Below are 10,653 nucleotides of genomic sequence, written 5' to 3' on the forward strand. Positions count from 1 at the left end.
GACAGCTGCTTGACTGTCTGCAAAGATAGCCGCATTTCGGTTTTGGTTTAAGTATCTTACATGCCTCCCTTATTGCCAGCAATTGAGCCTGAAAAACACTAGCAAAGTCAGGAAGCCTAAAGGATTTAGCTACATTTAGGGACTCAGAAAAGATCCCAGAACCAACTCCGCACTCCATCTTTGAGCTCTCAGTAAAGATGGTTGTGTCGAAACCTATCGACACGATGTCATCCTCCCAATCTTCTCTCGATGGGAAAATAACCTTAAAACCCTTACTAAGGTTCAAAGTAGGCGTGCAGTAATCAGTGTCTACCGAGATAATATCTGAGGGAATCAATTTCGTAGTGTTGGTGTGACCATAAGGTTTTGACAACCAGCTATTTGATTCCTTCAGCCTAATAGTGCTGTAGGAAACTATGTATTTAATAAAAAGGTCGATTGGTAGAAGATCCAAAATAACGTTTAAGGCGTCCGTTGGCCAAGGCTATTATGGTTGAAACACATACACGCTTCAGCTTCGGCTTCGTTTGCGTTACGTTAGGCCTCCTTCGAGGTTGCTTTGAATGACATTTCTATTATTTCATCCCTCCAAAGAGCAAATATTTTGTTTGTTGACATTTTTGTACAGATGATTGAACTAGAGCTTCCGTTTGGAGTCACATTATGTTACATTACGTTCTTTTTCTTACGATTGTCAAACGAAACGTGAGGTCGAAGCTTCATTGTGATAGCATGCATTGTATTCCTATGGCTGAACTCGTAAACGTCAGGCGAAGCCGAAGCTAAAGCGTGTTTGTGTTTCAGCCATTAGACACTCCATTCGGCTTTATTAAAATCCACAGTAAACAAATCTGTTACTCCACGTTTACAACAGCTCAAGTTGAAATGGGATTGGTTTTTGGATCCAAGTTTTTCGTCATTTAAGTTGATAACACAAGTTTGAGCTGAGTTGAAATGGTGTTTAGATGTTATTTGCAGTCATATTTTTAGTATATTTTGGTTTTCTATTTCAGTTTTTTACGCTTTTTTAAACTTATTATTAACAAAAACGATTTTGTTTACTAAACGATCGCTTGATTAGTCCATTGCAGAGTATATCGAAAGTTCGGCGGCTCATTCTGAATTGTTTTAATTATAAATACAAATTTGACAGCCGGTGTTAAACAAATTTAAATGTCAAATGAAAACGTGTAAATGTTCGGTGTGAACGATTTTCTTTCGAAAACTTTTTGCCGCAAACACGGTTTAGGGTTTGGGGTGAAAAGACTATTAGACACTCCATTTGGCTTTATTAAAATCCAAAGTTAACAAATCTGTTACTCCACGTTTACAAAAAGCTCAAGTTGAAATGCGATTGGATTTTCGATCCAAGTTTTTGGTCATTTAAGTTGATAACACAAGTTTAAGTTGAGTTGAAATAGTGTTTATATGTTATTTGACGTCTTGCGTTTAGTAGATATATTTTGGTTTTTTATTTCAGTTTCTTACGCTTTTTTAAAGTTATTATTAACACAAACGATTTTGTTTACTAAACGATCGCTTGATTAGTAAAATTTTACTTTCAAATTCAAACTAAGACGAAATCAGCTTAAATGAATACTTGCAACTGTCAAAAACTTCAAGTTTTTGTAATCAAATTGGGTACCTATTTTTGGATAAAAGAAAAATAATTTCTCATTAACATCTTTTTTATTATTTTTGTCAAGTTGCCTTGAAGTGCTTCTTTAACTTATGATTCATCGTAACCAGTTTTCACGTTAGAGGATGACGTCAAAAATATCCTCATTAACATAATAATCATTTTCAAACACACAAATTTCTTCCAATGTCAAATAGTCTAGTATATCCTTTCGCCTTCAAAAATCCTCACAAAATGACTCAGACACAAAAAAAAAGATTAAATTCGATAGTATTTTGAATTTAAATTTACATAAATTACCAACCTACATATAAGAGTTTTATATCGACCTTATATATGCCATTTATATCGGTCTAATACGACACCGCTGATTATACATAATACCTACTCGTATCTAAATTGATTTTTTCAAGAACAGCCGTCACCATAACGCCAAACCATGTCGTCATACACCTCCTATGTAGACTCTCCTTTAAAATGTCACAATGTGCGTAGCGGATTATATTCCTGGAATAATATTCTACACTACAGCATAGATTTAAGAAATACGCCGCGTGCTGACTTGCTGAATCATGAATGCGAATATAAGGTATTATTTATGTTGCAAAGAACGCAAGGGGTTGAAACTCCAACAAAAAAAATAATAACAAAATAATATGTAGATAGAGCTACAGAAGAGCTAAAAACCAAAATGCCGGTTGCCGATTGCCGGTTGCCGGTGTCACTCAACTTTAAGAATTACGTGTGTGTGAAATTGAATCCTCATGGGTATTGACACACAATCCTTAGCAAAAACGTGATGTTTTTAGACGTCAAACGAAAAAATGATACCAATTCGAATGTCGTTATTCATGCAAAAAAATGAGGGTGTAAAATTTATAAATAGCTTAACATATGCTACTATGATAAATCTTAAAGAATTTTTAATATTTCCCTAATGAGAAGATGTTCCAAAGAGGTCTTTAGGCAAGCTTGAGTCACCTTAAGTGAAGGAGGAGTCATATTTGTCACTAACTTAATTTTCGTGAAATTAAGAAGGATCCATTAAAATTTTTCTAAGCTGTAAATGTCAAATTGAAACTGACTTCAACTCAACCCTTTTTTAGCTACGGTGGTTTAGTTATGTTACTTTACCAAATTCGGTCTGTTCACTAATTCCCGACAATGATTCAAAGTCAATAATAGTCTTAAGGCCCAACTATAATAGGCATAAGCAAACATAAGCTTATGTCAAAAACCCAACGATAATTCACTTAAGTTAGCGAAATTACTGCATAGCCATAATGCAATTTTGCTCACGTATCTAAATGTCAGATTTTACTTATGCGGCGAGCGACTGGGGTCGCTCTTGCTTAAGTGTGCTTAAGTTAACGAAACTGAGAAAAATTGAACGAAACGGAGCTAGACTCCATCAAAAATACTCCATTACCAAGATCGGAATCTCAGATTGACATTTCGGTTTGCCTACAAGCTAAGTACACACGAAATGTGAGAATGTGTGCGTGAAATGATGCAAAAACCAAACACATTCTCACATTTAGTGTTCCGGCTCATCAAAATGCTGCATTATAGTCTGCAGGCACATATAAATGCTTTATTTTGAATGTTTTATGGCCTCGTTCAAAAACTAAACAATCCTAACCAACAGAATCTGAAGTGCTGACATGGTCTTAAATTGGAAGATTTGTATAGCTTTTTAATTTCAATCCAAATAAATGTTGTTAATGTATAGAAAATTAAATAAAATTGACCAAATACATATTTAATGATTTATTAGTGCTGGTTTTTATTTACTTAAATTATTTGCGAACGCAATATGAGCTGCAACTGGTTAAGTATAATTGGAAATGGACAAAAGTGTAACACAATACTTTGTAAAACAACAAAACAGACAATTTTTCAGGTGAAGTTGGCTTAGAGCATTTTTTTGGCGACATTAGAAGTTCAGGTGGAAACAATAGGCGGATGCCTCCGTATTTCTTTGTACAAACAATGCTTCGAGAAGCATACTTGTGAAGTTCCATTGCCAACTTTAGCTAGTTCAGATTCCTTAATTAGATTAGTATTTTCATCATTTAAGCAGTTCGTTAATTGCATGACCAAATTTGTTGCAGGAATATTTCTGAAAAATTTTTTTTGAGGGACTATGTTAGAGTAAGAATTTCGTTTGTAGTTAAATTTTGAAATACAAGTTTGAGGTAACCATGTTTTAAATATAAGTTGCTTTGTGTAAAGCATTTTTAATATTTACGTAACTCATTAATTTTGTTATTATTAGCAGCACTTTCATTAAACCTACCCTTTAAACAATAATAAGTTAACATGAACTTTGGTAACTAAACATTTTTACGGAATGAATGAAAATTATATTTTGCGTAAAACTGGGAATTCACTAAAAAAAACTTCTTTACGTCAACAATAAACATTGATGTCGATTATTTGATCTATTGAAAGAGTTGTACATTAATTTAGAACGATTTTTTCACGTTTTCATTTTGTGATATGTGTCAAAATTTTCATTTTATTTGTTCTGCATTTATTCAACAGGTTCGATATAATGGTTCTGATTAGTTTTTTAAAACATTGGTGTTCCTTTGATGCAAAGTTTTTTTTATAGCAGACAAATGTATGCATCCATCAATCAAGAATGTTATGGATAAGGTATCTTTCGATTATAACTCTTTTTTTAAACTTAATATTTATTAATCAAAATGGAATTGAAGAATATTTGCAAGCTTAAATCATTAAAAACAAACTATAAATATACTTGGATTAGTTAAATTAATACAGATTTTGATTACTTGCAAACAAAATATTTGAGCTGTTCATTAACGAAAATTTATTAGAATTCAATACAAAAAAATTGCACTCGCACCCTTAATTTGATGGTTCTTCGAACGCATCTTTGATACAATAATTCGAGGTTAATTATGAAATTTAAAGAATTTCGTAGTGATTACTCTAAATTAGTGAATTAATTACAATAAAATGATGTTGAACATGATTTTTTCAAGCAAACATGTATATTGGTTTGCTATCAACAAAATGACTGCAAAATTACAGCTTAAAACTGACTTTATCATCGAAAAAAGTAAAAAGAAAAAACTTATTAGCCTCCCCATTTTGTTTTTTGCTTTGCAAAGTGCCGCTAGCCCACGGCATCGTTTTTTTTTGTTTGTTTTCACATCTATTCATGGACTAATTGTCAAAATTACAAACACAACAATGTAAACAAAAGGTTTGGGAGAGTGAAACGTACGAAAGATTCCGATCTTGGTAAATGGAGTATTTTTGGACTCCATTATGGTCACTCGTACTGAGATTCTTTGTATTCGCACGTTTACTTATGCACGCATATGCTAGCTTATGCCTATTATAGTTGGGCCTTTATTCTCCGAAACAAAAGTTTGTTTGATTTGACAAACTAATGTTTCCAAGTAGATTTTAATGAGTTTTATTTGAAATCTTCATTTGAGGAGATTAAAATTTCTATTGTAAATCTGTGAGATTTCATGGAGATTTTGGACAAATCTAGCTAAATCTCGGTTTAGTGCCCGGTGGAAACGTAGTATTACACTGAACAATTTATTCATCAGTGAGTTAAAGTAGATAAATCACAAGCATTGAACCATGATTGTACAACTAAACTCCTTGTAGCAAAGCAATAGGCAATTATGTGTACGAACGTCAAGCAAAAGTGACAGCTTATTTTTTATGATAGAAAAAGTGTCTGACATTTTTCTAAAGAACGAAATGTAAAATTCCTATATTTTTAATGTTAACTTTGTAAATAGTAAAATATTGTTAATTTTGCAAAATTGTTGTTGATTCTGAATTTAAAATCCGAAGAAATTTCTCTTTTGTCTTTTAACGGTTTGTACGTTGTACTTTTTTCAAAAGCGACTCATTGTAAAGTTTCAATATTTTATCTCGTTCATATTCGGTAGTAAGAAAAAGTCAGGAAAGGAAACACAAATAAAAAAAATTAATGAAAGGTAAAATGATGGAATTTTATAGTCTATTAGGCAAAGGCTTGTCATTTTGTAGGTAATTAGGCTACAAATCGATCTATTAAAAATGGCATTAAGAAACAATAGCACAAATTAAACTGATTGGGCAGGTTCAGCCAACATAAGGGACTTCATTTGCAGTCAACTTCATTCTCTGAACGTAAATTTTGACCAAGGCAACTAGTTAGGCTTTCAAGTGTCATGAATTTCAAATTCAGAACTTTACTTCGCAAATCTCTACTTTAAGTTCATAGTACAAAAAGTACCAACACAATTACTGTCTTCAAAACACTCCTCAGGCAAGCTAGAAGTCCACTACGATTTGTATTTTGTATTGTAAAGAAATATTAGTTTTAACTTCCCATAGGAAGTTATTGTAAATTTTGACATTTCTCGACGTTTCAAGGTCCCTAGAGTCGAAATAAAAGATTTTTAGAAAGATGTCTGTGCGTGCGTGTGTACGTACGTTCGCGACGTTTTTTCGTCGTCCATAGCTCAAGAACCAGAAGAGATATCAACTTCAAATAAATTTTGTTATACAGATAATAAGACAGAAAGATGCAGAAAGGGCTCTCAAGAAAATTGCGTGTGTGGTTTTTTTACCATAGCAGTTTGAAAAAAGGTGAAAATTTTGGTTAACCCTAAATATCTTACGAACAAAAAACGCTAAAGACTTGAAATAAATTTTATATAATATACTGTAACGTGATACCAAACAGGTATATTTTTTGAAAAAAAATCAATATAACGTTTTTTTTATAAATCAATAAAACTGAAAAAAAAAATTTGTCACCTCCAAAATTTTACGACTTAAATATGATTTCATCTGATAAAATTTTGAAAAAAATCTAATTGACAGTTTTTTTTTATAAAAAATAAAAATCTAAAAAAACATTACTCAAAGTTCGTAAAAATTGAATATCGATTCAAATATCTTTTCAAAAACTTGAAATTTAGGCTTCAAGCTTATTTTATCTTATAAGCAATATTGTTTTCAACATTTTGAAAAATGTTGAGAAAAATCGAATTGACAGTTTTTTTACAAAAAATAAAAACCTAAAAAAAAATGTATAAAAGTTGGTAAAAATTGATTTTCGACTCAAATATCTTTTCAAAACTTTGAGATATTGGTTTTAATTTACTTTTATCTTTCAAAAAATCTTGTTGTCAACATTCAGTTCAAAAAATCAAATCAAATGGGGTGGCGCAACAGTCCGTTGTGAACCAACCTCAACCATTCCTGTGTGCGAGTACTGTTGTCAGGAATGGAAGGGACCTACAATTTTAGGCCGAATCCGAACGGCTAGTTTGAGAAAGCACTTTTTCATGACAAGAATTACTCTTGAAGGATTTGTCAATTCCTCGCAAGAGGCAGTACCCGCGAAAATTATTTTTTTTTAAATTAAGGTGGCACAGGCAGGGATTGAACCCAAGACCCCTTGCATGACAGTCCAACGCACTAACCATCATGCCACGGGTACTACAACATTCAGTTAAAGTTTGAAAAAAAAACGAACTGACAGTTTTTTTTACAAAAAATTAAAAACCCAAAAAAAAATTAACAAAAGTTGGTAAAAAATGATTTTCGACTCAAACATCTTTTAAAAACTTTGAGATAATAGCTTCTTACTAATTTTTTCTTATAAGAAATATTGTTTTCCACTTTAGGACAAATTTTGAGAAAAATCAAATTGACAGTTTTCTTACAACAAATAAAAACCTAAAAAAATTAATAAAAGTTGGTAAAAATTGATTTGCGACTCAAATATCTCTTCAAAAATTTTAAATATTGGCTTCAAACTAATTTTATCTTATAAGAAATATTGTTTTCAACATTTAATAAATTTTTTAAAAAAATTCGAATTGACAGTTTTTTACAAAAAATAAAACTGTAAAAAAAAAAACAATACTAAAACTTGGTAAAAATTTACTTACGATTTAAATAGCTTTTCAAAAATTAAAAATATTGTCTTCAAACTTTTTTATTTCACAGAAAATATTGTTTCGATATTCAGTAATTTTTATATAAAAATCCAACAGTCCGTTTTTTCATAAAAAATAAAATCTACAAAAAATGGTACGCAAATTTGGTAAAAATTGATACGAGTACATATAGACAAACTTTTAAGCAAGACAAATCGACAGACGGGATGGGAAGTTATCAGTGTGGGTCGCAACCCAGCCTCTTTTTTCTTTTCCAAATTGACGAGGAACCCTTTTACAGAAATATTTAAATAAAGTTTGGCAGAAAATAAAAAAAGTTCAGCTTTCAGTTGAATGGAAAAACATTATAAACTGTCATTTTGATAGAAGTAGACTTGACTTGATAGTTAGGGAGATTTTTTTTTCACTAACTTTCCAATCAGCTTTCCATTGAAATTGTCTTAGTTGGAATTTAATTTTTTGGCAGCTGGCCAAACAGATACTAGAAATTTGCCTAACTTTCAAGTCCCTTATGTCGTCTGAACCTGCCCATTGTAATTTTCCTTTTGTTAATTTTCAAAATTCTTTCAATGGCTGCGTTCAATCTCGTGTTGGATAGGTGGATTTTTAGATACCTTGTTGAACGAGTTGGATATTTGTATTGAGAAAGCTGTCAAAAAATAAAAACAACTTAGCAAATTGGTCATCAACAAAGCGAGAACAAAATAAGTCAATTTTGAAGTTTAAAAAAATAGATCATAATTACCTTCTAAAATTCGGAGGCAAATCACTTCTTCATCGTCCATTATGTACAGCACATCCTCAAATACAACTTCAACTAACATTTTGTATGTTTTTTACCAACAAATACAAAAAACTGAAATCAATTTTCAAGTTTCTTGATGTTCAGATGTTCTGTCAGATACCTACATACATACATACCCTAGAAATTCTTCGGTATCTTTGGATTCCTTTTTTGACATCTCAGTTGTTTTTTATCAGCTGTTATTTTATACGTAAAACACTTGCAAAAAGGTATCCGGATACCCTATCTGTCTGAGATTGACCGCAGCCAATGTTTCAAGAGAATTTTAACGTGATTTATGCTACTTTCGGATTGCTATAAACGCTCATCGGATTGTTGAATTTCTAAATGGTGGCACTTTTTAAAATGCATTTATTTACCAAGTTTGAAAAAGTTTAAATTTTGCCTTTAATTAAAAAAAAAGAAGAAAGGAAGTTATACCATACATTTTTTTAAAAAGTTATGATTTAGTTTTTGATTTAAATTACAAAAACAAAGATCTCTTTTTTCAGAATCTTAAATGTAATTTTTTGTTAAATGAATCCATTCAGTTCAGAAGGCTTTCGAATTGTCAAATAAACAAGTAAGTAAGTCTTTCTATCAGTAGGTTGAAGATTCGATAACCAAACTAGTTTTCAGTCAAATGTCTAAGTGTTATTAACCTTGAAAAACCTAGATATACGATGTTGAACTTATTAAACTAAAAAACAAAAACAAATTAAGTGTAATCGATTCAAATAATATATTTCAAGGCTTTAATCTTCTAAATCATCTTCTATAATTGCTTGTTAACCCTTTTTAAAAGCAGCTGTAGAAATTATCCCACGGCATGTGTTTCTTATTTAACATGTTTTCCAAAACTTTTTCAAACAAAAAGAAAAAAAAAATAAGAAAAGGTTTATTCCTTGAAGGACTTCTAATGCTCACTCATTTAACCACATTCCTGAATCATAAATCTTTTGGCATCAAAAGGATTCCAGAGCAGGTCATAAAACTTTTCTTCACCATAGCCATGGGTTCTTTTATAATGTATAACTATACCTATTCTTTAAAGTAGCACATTTCAACAACATGCGCCCTTCCATTGTCAAAATATCAAAAAAGGGTTGGTTCTGTATCTACATACATTCAATAGAATATTAACATATAAAAAGGAATACCATTGTATTGTTGTACAAAAATAAGATTGTGTTGCACTTTATGGATAAGGGTTCTTGAACTCAAGCGTCAATAATGGCGTTAAGCTAAAAAATTTAAAAGAATCTGTTTAACATTTTATTTAACTTGATATTTTTACGATCCAGATAATGAAGCCAAAAATGGCTCAGGCTAAGCTTTGTACTCACTTGAAAAGTTTCCCTTTAAATACAAACTCAATCAGAAAACTTAATATCTAACATGTCACCGATTTGACATAAGTTTTGTGCAGTTTTTAAAAGGTTAATAGTTACTTAAATTATTCAGTTACGGAAGCGCTATTCGTACACTTAATCAGAGTGCTGTTAAACACCTTACCCAATTCCCCAATTAATTGTATCCAATAGTTAATCTTGTGGAAATAAATTCGACAAAAAGTATTTAGTATTAAAAACATTCAGCAGATATGTCCCGTGCCTGAGGACCCAATTTAGCGAAAAAGCAAATCCAAAATCTGTGAAAAACACTCAATTCTGTGGCCTATTTTGTATTGGTTTAAGGGATCGAGTATTGGATTGAATTGAAAAGTAGTAAAAGACTAAGTAAAAAGACTAAGACTAAGACTAAGACTAAGACTAAGACTAAGACTAAGACTAGACTAAGACTAAGACTAAGACTAAGACTAAGACTAAGACTAAGACTAAGACTAAGACTAGACTAAGACTAAGACTAAGACTAAGACTAAGACTAAGACTAAGACTAAGACTAGACTAAGACTAAGACTAAGACTAAGACTAAGACTAAGACTAAGACTAAGAAGACTAAGACTAAGACTAAGACTAAGCTAAGACTAAGACTAAGACTAAGACTAAGACTAAGACTAAGACTAAGACTAACTAAGACTAAGACTAAGACTAAGACTAAGACTAAGACTAAGACTAAGACTAGACTAAGACTAAGACTAAGACTAAGACTAAGACTAAGACTAAGGACTAAGACTAAGACTAAGACTAAGACTAAGACTAAGACTAGACTAAGACTAAGACTAAGACTAAGACTAAGACTAAGACTAAGACTAAGACTAAGACTAAGACTAAGACTAAGACTAAGACTAAGACTAAGACTAAGACTAAGACAAG

This window comes from Eupeodes corollae, chromosome 2 (genome assembly GCF_945859685.1).
Source record: "Eupeodes corollae chromosome 2, idEupCoro1.1, whole genome shotgun sequence".
Lineage (NCBI taxonomy): Eukaryota > Metazoa > Arthropoda > Insecta > Diptera > Syrphidae > Eupeodes > Eupeodes corollae.